Here is an 18,368-nt window from a genome sequence, read left to right as displayed (position 1 = left end):
CAGATAATTTTAATAAAAACAGGAAAAACGTGCAAACACAAGTTTTCACTGTTCTGTGAAAGGACACATGACTTCTGTTCTGAGTAAAATGAAACCAAAGTTGTTTCATATTTCTAGAAAAAAATAACAACTGGTATTGGTAGATCACACATTTGAGTTGATCATAACAAAAAATAATTTTTGTCTGTAACGTTACCTTTATGTGTAACGGTTTTCTGAAGTGTTTCATTCATCGTTCACTCTCGCCTACACTTTAGTAAATGTCAGCCATGTTTGTTGTGGTAAATGTTTGAGAAATGACTGGTTTACTTACACAATGAACATAGAACATACAGTATATACATCATCATCATCACACATGTGCATGGATATAAACAGTGTCAGGCAGTCTTTGTCTCAACCAGGTTCCCTCTTTGCTTCCCCGACACAATTCTCTAAGCTAGCGGTACTCAATAGGCGGGCCCCGGGCCGCATCCGGCCCGCCGGCCACCTATTTGTGGCCCCCAAACTGTTATTTCTTCAGTATGTGTTTTGGTCGGGTCAACACGTATACCTATCGGGACTTGTCTCCATGCCAACGATACACAGACAGCCTGTTAATGGGTCGCGCTGCGAGCGCATTTTTAAGTTTCACTTTCGCTTTTGAAGCCGTTGGCATGGTCACTTTGCCAGAGAGCAGGGAGGAGCCTAGATTGCGCACGAAAAAAAAAGGTTGCACAAAAATGGCGTGTTCCAAATTATCTGCCAAAAGGAAGGTGGGCAGTGAAAATTGCCAATTCAAAGAAGAATGGACTGAAAAATTTGCATTCATTCTCCCTCCAACCAGCACAAGACCCATGTGCTTAATATGCCAGGAGACTATCGAACCAGTACTGCAGTGCACTCACAAGTGAACACTTGCAACAGTGTGTTCGCCTGGCCATCACACCATTTGAGCCAAAGTTCCAAAGACTGGCAAAAGACACAAGATGCCATTTCTCTCATTAAGCTGTGTTTCACACTGACACACTTACAATGTAAAATAGTTTTTCATTATATTTGATTCCTGAGATCTTGATATGTTTATTTGTTACCTGTTATGACTCTATGGAGGTGCTGATTTATTTTTGTTAAACTTAATGGTAAACTGGCCTGACCGACCTCAATAAATGGACCTTTGAGTCACTGAAAATCATCTTTGTGGCCCTTGAAGACTTGTATTTGAGTACCCCTGCTCTAAGCACTTCATTGTGTGTGCGTGTGTGTGTGTGAGAGAGACAGAGGATGATGGATTTTCAGAGCCCGTCTTTCTAAATAAAACCTCCACTGATAATGTTTGAAGGAGTCTTTGTCATATCCACCTCTCTGTATTAAACAGACAGCATTAATGGTACAGCATGAATCTAAATGCTGTGTGCACAGACTGACTGAGCTGCAGTCTGTCCTGTATGTTAGGAGACTGGGATTCTATATAATTATCATGTTGTGAATTTCCATACTGATTCAAAGTGGAATTGGAGGCCTGCCATACTCCTGTGTGAATACATGTTGATGTAAACAGCACTGTAAGATGGACCACAATTACGGTTGGACGATACAGCGATAAAATGACTCACAGACAGGTTTGGCATGTGTAACAGATGAGGCCTTTTATTCATCCATCTTCAGGAGTAGGCATCACCCAGCATCAGACCAGCAACACACAAGTTGTTAAAATGGCGCCGTTTTATACCGTGTTTTGGCTAATGATCTCGGGAGACTCCACTCACAGGGATCCACTGCCTGCTCACATATTAACACACCTTTCTTTTCTTATAACTATACACACACACATCCTCACACCCTTATATACATATTAATTTCTTCACTACCAAATGAAAAAAACCCCACTAAACCACATTACATCTACTACAATAAAATACAGACATCTAAACCACCCCACACCAATTTACACTTGGTTACCCCCAGAACTATAAAACATGGGGTCCGTTGTCTGGAGAAGCCTTTTACCCAAACACCCTGGAGACAAAGAGACTGGTGAGTAGTTAACACACTTTATGCTCCCTCATTGCACCTTCATACACTTATCGCACATACTACACATTACATCAACCATTACATTTCTTTTGGTTTAACTCTAAGCTCGTTGTTTTATTCCTTAAAACATGGCTGCACATTTACTCCCATGTCCCCCTCATTTTAGGTGGAGCTGCGTTGCCTACACAGCACCTGCCATCCAATCAAAATTAAAAAGGATAATAAATATGGAGACAATTATTTCAGTTTGTGTGTTTGCACTACTGTAACTGCCTGTGAAAATCCTGGTTTTATAACCACAATGTTGTCTGTTTTTGACTGATGTGTTTGATGAGTCTGTCAAAGACTGAGCTGAGATTTCAACTGATTCACTGTAACATGATAGAGGATGAGACACAATATTTGTATAACTCAGATCTCAGCCTCAGTCTGGATCCACATCAGTTTAGTCTTTATTGACTTGGACTCCAGAACCTGACAGACTTTTATCAGAGGCAGCTCTTTATGTCTGCCTCCTCTGTTTGATATGTAGAACTGGTCTCAGCTGGATTTTAGCAGGAAGCCTTGTTTTCAGTTGTCTGTTTCTGTCTGTCCAGACTGCAACACAACCAGCAACACAGACTCTGGAGGAGAGTGGACGGAAGAGGAAACTGAAGGAAGAGATGAGTTTAAAACTAAAACAGTAGAAGAAGAGATGAGTTTGAAACTAAACCAGTAGAAGAGGAGACAAGTTTAAATCATAGTGGAGTGGTGGAGCCTGAGAGCAGCACCACCCTCCTCAGTCTCACCTTCTCACTGTAACCAGTGTGTAAAGTCTAATATTAAAATCATTTTTAAAGCTAAGCTAACTGTGAGCCCAACATGATGTCACATGTGAAGGAGCCCTGAAACGGATCCTGATCCTCAGAGCCAAACACACTAATGAACTTATGAATGAATCAGATAATGACACAGAGACAGAGGAGCAGTGTGCAGGTGGGAGGGAATCATTCTTTAAATATCTAATTTACACAGGAAATAATGAAACAGAACAAGGATTCAGAGAGAACATCCCCGTACAAGCAGCTGCTGCTGAGCACAGAGAGGAAACAGCGTCTGGATTCATCCATGAAGAAGTGATGCATTAATAATGTGGGTGTACTGTGTCCTGCCCTGCACAGGACTGCTCAGTCCAGTTGAACTGTGGGAGATGTTGGAGGATGTGTCAGGCAGACGCTCCACCTCCTCATCAAACACCACCTGATGGAACATGTTGATGGAGGCTCATTCTCCAGGAGTCGAGAGACCTGGAGCAGAGACTCTGCCCTTGAGGATCAACAGCTGTCTGTTGATCTGCAGTGAACAGTTAATGTCGCTGTAGCTTGTGGAGACTAAGTTCTACAGTACAGCTCAGTGTGTGGTCTGACCCTCCTCCTGATGACCCAGACAGGTGTCACACCATGGACCACCTCAGGATCCAGAGCCTTATGAAGCTTCTTCTCTGGTCTTTGGGGCTGTCTGATGTTACCAGGAGGCCACTGGAGACTGACCTGTGAAACCTCCTCTCCCTCTCTACCTCTGGCTCCAGACCAGACTCATACCTCCTCCTGTGATCTTTCTATACATTACACAGATGTCTCATATGTTTTGTCTGTGACACACAAACACTTACACACTTCAGCTGTTACATCAGCGACAGCATCATCCCCTCAGACAAACTTGGGTTCCTGCATGTCCTCCTCCATCCATCCACCAACATGGGTCCTCACCCGTCACTTCTTAGCATGCTGCTCTGAGTGAAGCTGTCTGCAGTGGCGTCCAGCCTTTATATAAATGCTAATGAGCGGTGGGCAGTGAGAGGCCACAGTGCTTTTATCATGTTAATAATACATTAGCCTCAGAGGAAGTTGCAGGGCTGCAGATGAGAGCTGATGCTTTGAAGATCATACACATTATTATCGAAAGTGAAATCACATGAAAAGGCAGTGATTCTTTAAGGGAGGAGATCTCACATTAAACCCACTCACCTATTCTCCTGAAGGGGGAGGAGGAGACTGAATAATGTGTGTGTGCGGTCATTTTCACTAACAGACCTCTGGACCACGGTAAATCCCACACCTGCAGTTCTGTTTCAGTACATGTGAAACTCCAGCTGCTCATCTGGAGTCGCCTCCTTAGGAGGAAACAGGAGTCTGCAGCCACAAGCAGCTCTATCAGGCTGCTGAGAGACAGAGTGCAGAAGGTTTAGATTCCTTCGAAACCTGTGACCTTTTAGAATGAGCAAAGACCAGACACAGTAGTACAGGTGAGAGATAATCAGGACGTGGACCAGGAGCTGGGTGAAGGACTGAGTCAGGTCAGACCTGTGTGGTGCTGCCTCCCCATACAAAGGACAGGTGATGGAAACTTTTAAAAGGATGTTCCTAAATCAGGTCAGCAGGCTGGAACAGCTGCTCAAAAGAAGAAGGGACATTTTATATTTTAGCGACAAAAACATGAACACAGAATAAAAATTAATCCTGGGCCATTCAACAAAAACAACAAAGAAATAAAAACTGCAGGAAGCTGCCACCTGCTCTGTCTCTCTCTCTCTCTCTATTGACCATGGAATTTTATCTTCTCCTTCACACCTAACTGGAGCAAACCACCTGCTCAGGTAAGTATGGGGTTGAACTAAACAAATGACAGACACCCCAAACATGCCAACCCCACACAACTGCTACACACTGGATTCCTGTTGCTGCTGACAATCCCCAGACCACAATAAGCACACAGGTCTTACTCCTGAGTGCTCTAGTTCCACCAGTGTCATCTCCTGCAGAACACATGAACACATTGCCCCTTTTTCAGCCCCACTAATAACGCTCAGCGCCTCACGTCTGCTGACACTGACACATCAGACAGATACAGCATGCTCAGAGCAGGTCATCAAACAGGACACGTTAATATTGTGATGGAGGGACTGATCATCATCTATCGTTTGTTAGGAACAGGACTGTTGCTGTGGAGATTCAGAGGTGTCTCACAGGCTGCAGCTGCCTTATAAAGACTTCCTGCTGCGGACAGACCACATACACAGTCATCAGCAGGATGTCTTCTTCACAATAAAGGTAGAAGATGTCTGGATTCATGTTCAGTCATTTGACCAGATGTTGATGTTGGCCTGACTGTTTCCTGCATCACAGCAACACAACGGTACTTCCTGTATTAGCATCAAACATTGCTGGTGAAATTAAAGTGCTGTTGCAGGTTACCTGGATTTATCTGAACCTTCTCGTTGGCTTGGTTCCTGTCTGAACCAAACAAACATGAATGGCACTCAGTCATTCAGGTGATTTAACTACAATGTGTTTTTATTGTTGTTGTTGTTGTCTAATAGCCTGTTGTTAGAGCACTCAGTTGTTTTTATCATACAACCGTCATGTGTTGTTCTTGTACTGTGGCTCTGTTTACCTTCTCTACCATCCTCCACACGATGGGGATGCTCACACACACACACATACACATACTTGTACTTCTATCTTTGTGAGGACACTAATTGACATAATGCATTCCCTAGCCCCTTACCCTAACCTTAACCATCACACCTGAGTGCCTAACCCTAACCCTGACCCTAACCTTAACCTAAAACTAATTCTAACCATAACTCTAAAACCAAGTCTTAACCCTCAAAATGTGATTTGAAGGTGTCTCAAAAAGTGAGGACCGGCCAAAATGTCCTCGCTCTGTTGGTAAAATACTTTTTTTGGTCCTTACTATGTAGCAAGTACAAGTACACACACACACACACACACAGCAAAAAAGGCTAACAGCTAAAACTAACAGCTGAGGCAGCTAATGCTAACACAGCTAAGAGGGACATAATGACTATCATGGTCTGCTTCTGCTCCAGGTGTATGATGTCATCATGTGATGACCTGTGGAGGTGTCCTGACGTAAAGACAGTTACAACCATGGTTTGAGGGTCAGCGACAGGACAGATGTTGTGACAGGTGTGAGAAGCTTTAGTGACAATATTAAAATAAAATGCTGCACTGGCCCCTGCTGGGTGCAGACTGAGCTGCGGACGTGAGGGACAGTCCAGGCTTGCTGTCTTTCCTTTCCCTGCACTGTTCTTCTGCAGCGGCTCCACGTGAATCACGTTTGCAGTGTTGTAGTTGGAGGGTCATGAGGGACTGCAGAGCACTGATGGAGAGCAAACACCCGGTAGATCTCAGGACAGCAGTATCACCCAGCTTCAATTACAATTTCCAGCAAACACACTGTATCTGTCACCACATGGATCTCATATTACTCCAGGAAAACACCCGACAGGACAACAGTGACACAGATGTGATGACTGTGATCCATAGAGACGGTCTCAGTTTCCATTTTCACACTGTTCTACAGTCGGAGGCTGTGAGACGTAGATGCTTGAACACAGTATTCAGCAGAAAGCAGACAGGAGGCACTGAGAGACTGACACACAGGAGTAGTGATGATAAGAGAAATGTAGAATAACACCAGATTTATCCTGGGGGGGGGGGGGGGGGGGCGGCTTGTTGTCCAGGGTAATACCCTGCTGATGAGTGCTTGCTCTGATGTGGTCCAGATGTGGTCCAGATGTGCTGTACGTACTGTAAATGAACCAGGGTTGTTGAACCCTTGTTTTAATGGTGTTTTTCTATCAGTGATGGCGACATCACATACCCCCTCTCCTCTCCACTGAATAACACTGGTATAGACTGGATCATCATCAGAGCCACTCAGGTTATCCGTCATCACCAAACCAAAAAACCAACACCATTGTTCACTAGTCACAGAGCAACTACAGCCACATACATCTGGTCATTTACATTATTAATAAAACCACCTTCACTTAATTTACATGTGAACCCACCCCCCAACATCTACCCAACAAACAGTCTGTGTCCTAAAGGGTCAGAAAGAACAGTGTCCAATGAAATTAGAATATAATAAATACATTTCAATAGGAAGGTGAAATATGGCAAAAACAAATATTGTTTTGTAAAGAAATTTCTTCTAATTACAAACTTCACTTGATGACAGAGTCAAGTATTTCATGATTAGTGGAGAATACTGATGAGCTCATTTAACGAATAAAGTGTGAGACAGTGTGAACAAACATACAGCCCTTCATTTATTCTTGTGCTCCGTCTGTCTGACCCCTCTGTAGTGATGACAGCTCTGATTGCAGTCTTCCACCAGAACAACCACTCCTCCAACCAGAACAACCAGTCCTCTAATCGGAACAACCAGTCCTTCAAACCAGAACCACCAGTCATCTATAAACTATGTCACCACACTTTTCCTTTTACTCCTGTCATAATTAATACGACCACTGGATGTTGCCTAGCAACAAAACCTAACTATGGGTCATAATAACCTGCTGACAGATGACCTATGGGTTCGTTGTTATTGGAGAATGGTCTTGTAAGGCAGACCTGTGAAAAGTAAACTAACTAATCTAGTTAACTGATTGAGAGGCCTTTAGGCCTTTGGGTGTGTTAAACAAGGATGTCTTATCGGCCAAACAAATAAAATGTCCACATTAACAGAGACCCTGGTTGCTCCCATCATTGGTCCTGATATTAATCCAGAGTAAATCACAGACCTCAGTTGGGTCTTTTCAGTCACTCCCCTGCAGCTTGGTCAGAAACAACATCCAGAGAATCAGAGTGACTCTGGTCCCAGCAGCTGTGACTTTGGAGGAAATGAACTCCACATGCTAAAGCTTCAGATAAACAGTCCAGAATAAACTGCTCCTCAACACAAACGTGGTTCACACACAGTCAAGAGGCGGGAACATGTGCTCAGAGCAAACTATGTGAATTTATTGTCCCATCACAAACTGAGCTAAACTAATGAATCTGTTTACTAATCATGAACGAGCTTTATTTTCCCTCCTCAGTAACTGTGTTTTGAACAAAGTGGTGCAGTGATGAACACAATGAGAGTGACAGAAGAATAAGAGCAGCTGCTATGATGGAGCTGTGGTTCATGTCAGCTGACCTGCAGGTGGACAGTACATCACCAAACGACTGGACGAGAAAATGTCAGTTTGTGGTGTCACTGCTGCTCTGGCCTGTGAGCAGGTGTCTGGGTTTGTACATGAGCAAAGTCAGCAGTGACACCTGGTGGACAGGTGAGGAACCTTGGTCCTGTGTCAGGTGTAGGAGCAGTTCTGGAGGTTACTGAGGTGAACTAGAAGCAGAGGAGGGAGGGTGAACATGGCTCCAGGTTTCCTCAAGAGGACACGCAGACGTGCATACACTGTAGGTGGTACAGGTGTGGTGAACACACAGGACGCTCCTCCTCCAGCAGTAAACTGTATGTAGCTGAATATCTGTTATGAAACACATCTGCATCACAAAGGACTCTTGAATAGTGTGATCCCATGGGTGATAGTGGCTCTCTAAATTCTTGAAGATGCTCTGCAAGTTGAACAGAAACAATTTGTCTTTCATTCTTTATACTTTTTCACATTCAACAGAAAAGTGCAGCTCAAAGAAAGATTCTACCAACACACTGTTTTGTCCGAAACAAATAAATTGGCTCCACTGAGGAGGCAGCTGGAATACAAAATGAAAAAAAAGTCACACTGAGAGCAGCCGAGACAGACAGAGAGGAAGATGTAAGCACAGATGCAAATTACATTTCTGTCAGAGTGAATACTGAGATAAATGTACAAAGCTCCTGCTTCCTGTTTGATATGAAATTACTTTTCTTAACTAAAGAATTTGTGCTTTTCTGTCCAGTCTGTTTCAATAGAGGTGATTAAGATGGAAGTATGATTTGCCACAGGGAGGAGAGTGAATGCACTGATGTCTGCACTGACAGAGCAAGGTCACTCTACAGCAATTTAATGACATGAATGCACTGCACAGGGGCACCACGGAGAGAAAGTCTCTGTCAGTTGTCCAAATTTGTAATTATTTGAAGAAAACATTATTTGTATGAGGTTACAAGATCACATAAAATACCAGTTACAGAGATAACAGAGGTGAAAATGAAAATGTATCCTTTATGAGCAAATAATGCACAAAGTAACTGAAACTCTAAAGGCAAACCATCCAGTTAAATTTAAAGAAATAATCTTGTAAATGACATTCAGTCAGTAATTAAGACTGTAACAAACGAGCCCATAGGTCGTCTGTCAGCAGGTTATTATGACCCATAGTTTGTGGTCCTAGTAATGATGACAGGAGCAAAGGGAAAAGTGGAGTGATGTAGTCAATAGAGCGACAAAGTCCATGTCAGGAGGAGGTTGAGGTGGATGGATGGGTCAACAAAGGATAAACAGGAATCTGACACAGGAGAGTGGTGTTTGATTGAAAATAGCAGTTTATGTTGTTTCTTTTATCCCTGACCCTTCGTTGTTATTATTCTAACCATGACAACCAAGGTGTGGTACACCTGACGTCATATCAGAGGGTTGAAAAAAATGACCTGTGGTCGTAACTAACACTATGTGAAAGGAGTCTCTGGTAGTGGTGAATCTACAGAGAATTATCAGGTGAATCTGGTTTTACAGACAGTGACCTCCACTCGCTGATATTTGTGTAGAGAATGAAGGGCAGTAAAAATTTGGCAAAGGTGAGAACAGGATATTTAGTTTTAGAGCTTTTTTCAAACCTTGAAATGTTGCTTCAAAGTCAGTCAGTCCTCCTCCATTCTGTCACTGAGGGCTGGCTCTGCAACTTTGTTTTTGACGGCATCCAAATAGCAGTGCATATAGTGGGGTGGCTATCCTAACAAACTTTTTTCACTTTGTCATTATGGGGTATTGTGTGCATAGAATTTTGAAGTAAAAAATGAATTTAATCCATTTTGGCTGTAGGGGTGGGAATTGATAAGTTTTTATCAATATCAATGCCATTGTCGATTCTGCCTATCAATACAATTCCTTATCAATTCTCTTAACAATTCCTGAGTAGCTCATTGAGTGGCAAAAAAGGAGTTCTACGCAGTCTTCTGCTCAAAAAGCAACACTTTAATGTTTTCTCATTCAAACATACATAGTAGAAAGAAAATAAATTAGACTGATACAATAAATAATAATAATAAAAAAAAGAATTACAACTTAATCCTATTATTTTTATGTAGCTTGGATCACAAACTGATCATTACAAACTGCGCATGCTGCTTGCATTTGCAAAGCAACAGCGCGCTAATGCAGGAAATTTTATGTGAACGTTACGTTACCGGAGGAGCTTGTTTGGCACTCAGCAACACTAGCAGCAGCACCCGTCCGCAAACGGTCAAACACATGGCACTCTTCTTTAACACCGTGCTTCGTGTACAAATGCTTCTGCATGTTGGAGGTATTCGCACCTTTGCACGATATCACTGTCTTGCACTGATTGCATACGGCAGCATTTTTGTCGCATTTTGTGAAGTACAGCCAGACTTTCGAGCTCTTCTTCCTCTCCATGTTGCTGCTCTGTTTGTCCGTTGCAGAGTATTAGAGAATCGTTAAGAGAATTGATAACGTTTGCGGCATACGATTCCGATGGAATTGATTATTTGGAACCGGCGCTGAGTCAAAACCGGTTCTCGATTCCCATCCCTATTTGGCTGTAACATAACAAAATGTGGAAAAGGTGAAGCACTGTGAATATGTTCCGGCACCTGCCAGGATCTACTGATCAAGTTCAGAGTGGATATATTATATGTGGCCTTGAACAACATGGTCAAGGGCTCTTTGACTCTTGAAAGTGGGAAAGTATCTTTGAGAATGAGTGATAGTCGACACAGAATCTCAGGGTGCCATTGTTCTTCCTCACCAACACAAAGGTGGATGACCAAAGGCTGAAACTCTGGTGGATGGGCCTCCAACGTATCCTGCAAGACAGAATGAACCTCTTGATAAATGTTAGGGGGTCTCTCACATTCAGTGGAGGTATCCCCTGTTGGGATTGGTGAAATACAATGTTTGTTTTTCCAGAATCATGGTTAGTTGATGGAAATACAAAGTGATGGTGCTCTAAACACTCAGGGAACTGATGTTGCTCTTCAGGAAGGAGGCAAACACCTGAAAGGTCACCTAGGATGGAACTTAATGCTTCCTCTGTTGGTCTGGGTTTGACTTGTTGGACAACTTGTTGTTATTGACATGACCGACACTTCTATCACGTATGTCCTTTGATTGAGTCAGTGTCAACTGTGCCAGCGTCTGGTGACATTGGAGGTAGATGGAAGAGATGATGGTATTTATGAGTGAAAAAACACCACCATCATAAATGTCAGTGACTGCTGTGCAATACTTGGGTGATGTTTTTCAGATGTAAAGCCCCAGAGATGAAACATCTCCTGCTGCAGTGATGGCAGGTATGCATGTGTTTGATGCCACAGACCTGGTGTGGAGCGGGTTAAGTCTGCACAACACAACAGGTGCAGTAGAAGAAGAGGTTCTCTGTGCACTTAAAATAATACCATTGCATTTTTTTCTCTTGCCATTAATGCCCATCACAGTCCTTAATCCACCCATATATTTTCCACAGTTGAAAACATAGACTGATCTACTGGAAATCGCAAGCCTCCACTGACTGAAAAAAATCCATTAAAAAGAGGTAGTTGAGATTTGAACAATGATCGTGACAAGGAGAAAAATCAGTGTGTACTTTGTGTGCTTTTGTGTGTGATTAAAAGGCCTCTGGGCAACAATATAAAATTTAGCATTTGGGCCACTGACAATTATGTTTCACCCCTGCTGTGAAGATTTCATTTGTTCAGTTGTTCTGGGGGACAGACATGGGGACATTTCACGTAGAACACAGAAAAATAAATAAAATTAATGAATAAATTAAACTGAAGAAGAATTAATAACATGAAGACATGACCATAAAGACATACGTGGATATATACACCTATAAACCGTACTGTATAAAGACTGGACACATGAGGCAACAGAATGAAGACAGTTCAGTCCTGCTGTTGTTCAATAGAAAAACAACACAAAACCTACCTCCTCAAATCTTCCACTTTGTCAGAAAGATCTGTGGTGAATTAAAAGTGAAACCTGAATAAACAAGCAGAGAAACATAACAAAACAAATGTCTGAATGCCGTTCAGAGGAAACTGTTTGATAAATATGAAAATTATGTGAAAAGTATGTTAAGGCCTCCACAGTCACCACATCTCAATCTAACTGAACAGCTACAGTATGGTGGACGTTGGACTGAGGTTTTGGATTGTCTGTCATTGCTGCACTGAGCCCAGGCAGGGTCCCTTTTTGATTTTTAGTAGGTTTCCCTTTGAGAAAGTTCAAAAGAAAATGTCCCTCCTTCTTTGTAGAAGGTCAGAGTTCAGTTCTGTGTTTTATGTGTGCAATGTTCAATGTTCTGTTCATATGGTTACTACCCGGATAGATTTTTGTGTTATGTTCTTATCTGTATCACGAGTGAAGTAAGATGATGTCTGAAGTTCCTCGGAATGGATCCCACAGTTGGTCAGACCGTGTACCGTTCTGTCTGAGTTGCTTGTCCTTTCTGGCTCGCCACCGAACCACCTCGGTTCGGAATCTGAATCAAGTCCTAATCCGGCAAAACGGAAAAACCAGTCTACACATAGAGTGTAGAACAAATAATCATTACTCTCTATTCAAATCATGACATCTTTCTACTTTCACTTTTCACTCTATTTCTTCCATATCTATACCTAGATGCAGGATATACAGCATCTAAAGCATTAAATGAGTCTGCTTATTTTTACAGTACAGGATAAGTATTTTTATCATGACAATTACCTATCATGAACTTATATTTTAACATAAATGAACTTATTTATTTCAATAAAGCTCTATTTATATTTTTAAACAGCTCTATTAATCAATATTTATCTTTTAACATCAGTATTTATCTTTTTAACATCTCATTACATGAATCAAAATACACTTTTTCTATCACAACTGGCATCATATCAACACAATTATGCATCATATGCCATCTCTTTCTCTCTCATATGCTACAGTAGTGGCAATTTAGCTTAACCAGCTACACCATGAGCATTTCCATTACAGGTAATACCTGAATTAGCTTAGCGGCGCTAGCCGCGATTAGCATTACCCTCGCGCTAGCTCGTTAGCGATCTTTTTACAGTTTGCTTTCAAAGTTCACAATGATACGGCAGGTACCACGGTGGGTTTAAAACATTAGGAAAACATATCGGGGACTCCGACTGGTTTTATGAATGCACTTCAATGAAAGGAATTTTCTCACATCCGGCTAATGTCAACAGCTAACCTTGAGGCCTAGCCCCGTAGCATGTAGCATTTTCCTTACCGGAGTTCTCACAGAGGCTTAAAAGGAACCCCGGCTATGAAGACTTGTAGGCCCTGATAAGCCACAATTGTTCTCTTGTACTAAAATATGTTGTTAGAAACACATAAAATATTGCCATTGCTTTAAAAATCTATAATATTTAGTACATATTTTGACCTACGTAAGACGCCATGTTTTCCATGCGCAATGCACTCTGGGGGCGATGACGTATAGTGGTTGCACTTGGTAGAATAGCTATTGACGCCTGTGTTTGTTTACGTGCGCACAGTCAAAGTAATTGTAAAGTAAAATGCCACATTGTGCTGCTTTTGGATGCAACTTCCAGTCAAAACGCAAGAAGGGGAGTGATGTGAGTTTACACTGCATTCCTACTGACAAGAAGAGGAGAAAGGAGTGGGAAGATGCCTGTGGACAGACACAACTTCCCAAAGATCCGCGGCTGTGTTCCCGACATTTTTCTCCTGATGCATTTGAGGCTTTTAGTCGACCGCAACTGCTGGAAGAGCTCACCGGAGCGGCTGGGTATAAACGAAGACTAAAACCAAATGCTTTTCCGACAATTTTCCCACATAAGGAATCTAAACGCTCTCGGGAAGCGAGTGAAATGCGCGTTAAAAAGCACCATAGACAAGGGACGCTGGATGCTCTCCTGAGCGGACAACCTGCTCCTGCAGTTGTCGCCTCTGTAACGTCAGGTGAACCATCGGACATGCCACTGGTCACAGAGGAAGCTGACCTCACCTCACCTCTTCAGTCTTCAGTAAGTGTAATGTGTTCTCCAAATATGACCGATGCGGCCACTCAGACAGATTCACATACATCAGATGCAGCGGTACAGTGGCCAGCTGATGTGCAACAAGTTGTGCAAGATGTGCAACAGCTCCGCAGCTGCTCTTACCTGACTGGCAGGAGGATCAGCGATCTGGACAGCGCCGCGGCAGAGTCCCGACAGTTTTACATTACAATGAGGCTACCTATTGGTGACCTGGTTCTGATTGGGTAGAGCAGCACTCTCCCGGTCGTGGAGGCTGACGAGGGCAGCCCATAAGACGTCTCGGTTAAGGCAAACTGCCTCAAAGTTTTTGTGTGCTGTGATGCACGGGATATCTGCAAAAATGATCAAAGTCGTGCGTTTCACTGTATATCCTAATTATCTATAAAGCACACGACAGCTCTGGATGCTAATAATCTCCAAAATTATTGATATTGGAATAAGTTTGATCACACAATACTTACCGTGAACATCTGCTAACAAAAATTGGAGCTCTTGACAACAAACACTCTCCCTCTCGGTTTTCATGGAGACGCAGTTGCCGCGCATACACCACCGATTTTGTCCCACTCTCGCCTCGTCCCGTCTTTCTTGCTCTTCATTTTGTGAAACATTGTCAGTGTTGTCCTCCTCATTAATGTTTTGCTCAGGTTCAAATTGGAAAGGCTGAACAGATGCCATGTTTATGTCGCTGAACAGTCACAACAGGGTCCCGAAGCCGGCCAGTGCAACCATGACGTCACTACCCAGAGTGCATTGCGACGTTAACAACAATGGTGACCTACGAGTTAAACTATTTTTACACATTTTATAAAAACGAAGACATCAAGAAGGTTTTTTATATCACTTTATTATAACTGATAACATTTATATTTTAAGAACTACAAGTTTTCATAGCCGGGATTCCTTTTAACACAGTGAAACCGGCTCCTCTCTCGCTCACACACAATCACACGACTTTCCCTTAATAAACAGAAGATTTATCAAGATACTGCCCGAGGATTAATCATCAATTTATGTGGTTTTTATCATGTTACATACCCCAGTTCGTCAGCTCGTTTACTTGTGCGGGTGCTCTCGTCGTAGCTCGGCTCTGAGTAAGATGGCGCTCGGCACAGACTGTGATCACCCACGGCTCAGACTGAGATAACGTTCAGTGGTCATGGCACTAACCATAGGCTGGTGCGCCATGTGGTGGGCTAAGGTACTACACTCAAATCACATAAATTGGTTTAGTAACCATATGGGTTACACCTCTATAGAAAACAGTGTGTCCATTTTGATGGTGAACCACCTTCTAGTTCTCATGTGGAGACAGTTTCGACACAGTACAAGAATATCTGGTACCAACTCCATCCATCCTGCAGTGGATGTGGGTGTGGTTGCAGCAGGCTGAGGTAGTCCAGACGACCTTCTCCCCAGCAACATGTGCCTGCCGGTCCTGGGGTGTCCCGAGGTGCTCCTTGGCCAGCTGAGATATGTAGTCTTGTCCTTCTTCACCAAAAGGGTCTGGTACAACCCCCTCATTACTGCTGAGTCCACCATTTTGCCAGCAGAGAACCACAGTCTAAGACCTGGAGGTGCTGACTCTCATCCAGCTGCTTCCTGCTGGAGGTCACTGACTGATGAAGCCAGCAGAACCACATCATCTGAGAAGAGAAGAGAGGTCCACAAACCAGACACTCTTCTCCTCTGGCTGCACTGCACAAGGTCCTGTCTAGACAGGTTTGGTGACAAGCAATGTTCCCTTTAAGCTGCATGCTTGCGCAATCGCGCACTGCTCACACATTCTCAGCGCACAAGAAAATCTATACAGTGCATAAAATAAAATTCAACATAAACTGTAAATTAATTAGAGCAATAACATTTTTTTCTGTAACTTTTTGCAGTGTAACACAGTGAGTGACAGATGTCCAGCCAATGATACGATATGGTTCACTTACGCTACGCATAAGTCTGTGTGGCCACAGCATGCATATCTGATGTTGCTCACAATGATCCTCAGTGTGCTCAGGGAGCTTGTGTGTATGCCCAGACACATGAAAAATTGGAGGGAACATTGGTGACAAGAGACAACCCTGGTAGAGGCCAACACCAACAGGAAATGTGTTTGACTCGCTGCCAAGATACAGCTCTCACTAAGGTTACAGAAGGACTGACTGGCTCAGAGCAACGGCCCCAGGACCCCTTACTCCCACAGTACCCCCTACAAGACTCTCAGGGGACAACGTCCACAAAACACATGTAGACTTGATGGGCAGGGTTACCCCCTGGTAACCTTGCAAGGGTAAATATCTGGTTTGCTGCACCAGGATGCTAAGACTGCCCATCAATATAAACATCTAATCACTGAAGTGTTTTGCTGAAGTGTGTAGATAAACAGTGCCACTATGGTACAGTACAGGCTCCATCCATACTGACACTCATAAACTCTTCTCTTCTTCTACGTTTTAGTTCTAAACTCATCACTCCTACATTTTAATTTTAAACTTGTCTCTTATAGATTTGCATTCACATTTTCTCATTTGGCAGACACTTATTCAAAGCAACTTACAAGTGAAGGACAATAGTAAAGCTAGAGTGCAGTGGAAAACCTTTGTTTTAGGTACTACATCTATTGAATAATTGCTGGGAGATTGTATAAGGAAGTCCATCAAAAAGTGCTAGTTAGACATGTTCAGGTTTTTAGGAAAGAATGTTCCCTTGGAAGAGATGAGTTTTCAAGACATTCCTGAAGATAGAGAGGGACACCCCCTATCTTTTCAACTAATCTTTTCTTCTACTGTTTTAGTTTTAAACTAATCTCTTCTTCTCTGTTTCCTTCTCTATCCACTCTCCTCCACATTCTTCAGGCCCTAAAACAGAGACTTTCAGAAACGCTGCTGGACCTGTTTTAGTCTAAAACTCCAGGGTTGAGTTGTACTCTGGATGGACAGAAACAGAGACCTTTGGAAACAATGATGTAGACACCCACGGTGGCTCCTGATTGGCTATTGTCAGCCTCGACTACCAGTGGTGAAACAACATGGATAATAAATTAAAGTGTTACTGACCTTGTTGTCTTTGCAGCAGCTGTTGTTCAGTTCAGTTCTGTATTTGAACTCTTGAGGAGACAAGCTGCTTCCTGTTTACCTTACCTCTCTACCTTTAAGATCAGGCTTAAAACAATCCTTTCATAAAGCTTATAGTTAGGGCTGGCTTGGGTATGTCCTGAAACATCCCTTAGTTATGCTGCTATAAAGCTAGACTGCTGGGGGATTCCCATGATGCATTGGGCTCTCGCTCTCTCTCCCTCTCTCTCTCTCAACTTCTTGATGCCATTAACTTTGTTGTTTTTTTTCTCTCCCATAGTTTGTGCTTCTCCTCTCTCTCCCTCTCTCTGTCCTCATTATGGAGGTATCTCTGTTTCTGGAGCAGCAGGATCCAGATCTACCACTATGACATTCATTATTACTATTATACCACTGTTATTTATAATTATTATTGATAACACCATTGCCTATACAGCTGTTCCTAGTCTCTCTCTTTCTCTTTTCTCCTCTATCCTCCCTCCACCCCCTCTTTCTCCTCCTTAACCCAACCGGTCAAGGCAGACAGCTGCCCACCCTGAGCCCAGTTCTGTTGGAGGTTTCTTCCTGTTAAAAATGCCCCCCCCTCCAATTGAATTGTTTACACTGGCTTGCACATGCTCAGTGTAGGTGAATGGTCATGTAATGTGTGTTTTCAGGTCTGTTAATGTGCACAGAGATGTTCTGTGATAAGGAGTTAAAACACTCATCTGGACAGAGAGTGGACAGAAAGTGTTGTCTGACTGATACAGATGATAAAACTGGGGAGGCCACAGCAGACTGGTATCAGACTGGTGTCAGAGAGGTCTTGGTACCTCAGGTCCTGGGACTTGAATCAGTATCTGAGAGTAAACAGATGGGTCATACATCAGTGTGTTTCTGTGAATGTTCCCCCAGTGAACCACTGCTGAACAGCTGCTTATTGTCTGCTACAATGCCATCAGCCATCCTTAAAGCAACAGTCACATAAGTGTGTGTGGAGGCTCATGATAAGACCTGAACTAGCCTGGATGAGTTTCAGAGAGCAGCTTTGTCTCAGATTAGATTTAATCTGTATTAAGCCTCCAGCCCTGACATTGAGGCACCCTATAGATTATTTGGATACCCTCCATTTAAAACAGTATAGCTCTGATGCGTTCACTGACTCTGACACTGTATGTGTTTTCATAACTGACTGAAATTGTTTACTTGGTGGCAGTGAGAGAGGGAGGGTGACGTAGAGAAGAGCGAGGGAGGTGGGAGGGCGCCCAG

At 43.0% G+C, this 18,368-nt stretch overlaps 1 long non-coding RNA gene across 3 annotated transcripts; it reads right to left on the bottom strand.

The window, feature by feature from the left end:
• Window positions 1-10,660: 10,660 nt before the first annotated feature.
• Window positions 10,661-18,279, bottom strand: LOC139615082 (uncharacterized). 3 transcript variants are annotated; one of them, XR_011687217.1, is made up of 3 exons: window positions 14,176-18,279; window positions 11,963-12,557; window positions 10,661-10,839 (listed from the first exon to the last, which is right to left on the bottom strand). It is a non-coding gene; the product is annotated as an uncharacterized lncRNA (long non-coding RNA). The 3 variants fall into 3 exon arrangements; XR_011687218.1 differs by having other exon boundaries at window positions 15,091-18,279; XR_011687219.1 differs by lacking the exon at window positions 14,176-18,279 and adding an exon at window positions 13,278-14,162.
• Window positions 18,280-18,368: the final 89 nt, after the last annotated feature.

The sequence above is a fragment of the Trachinotus anak genome, unplaced genomic scaffold (assembly GCF_046630095.1).
Source record: "Trachinotus anak isolate AG129_WGS33_773 ecotype Australia unplaced genomic scaffold, CSIRO_AGI_Tana_v1 ptg000042l, whole genome shotgun sequence".
NCBI classification, from domain to species: domain Eukaryota; kingdom Metazoa; phylum Chordata; class Actinopteri; order Carangiformes; family Carangidae; genus Trachinotus; species Trachinotus anak.
This window is presented reverse-complemented; position numbering and strand designations above follow the sequence as displayed.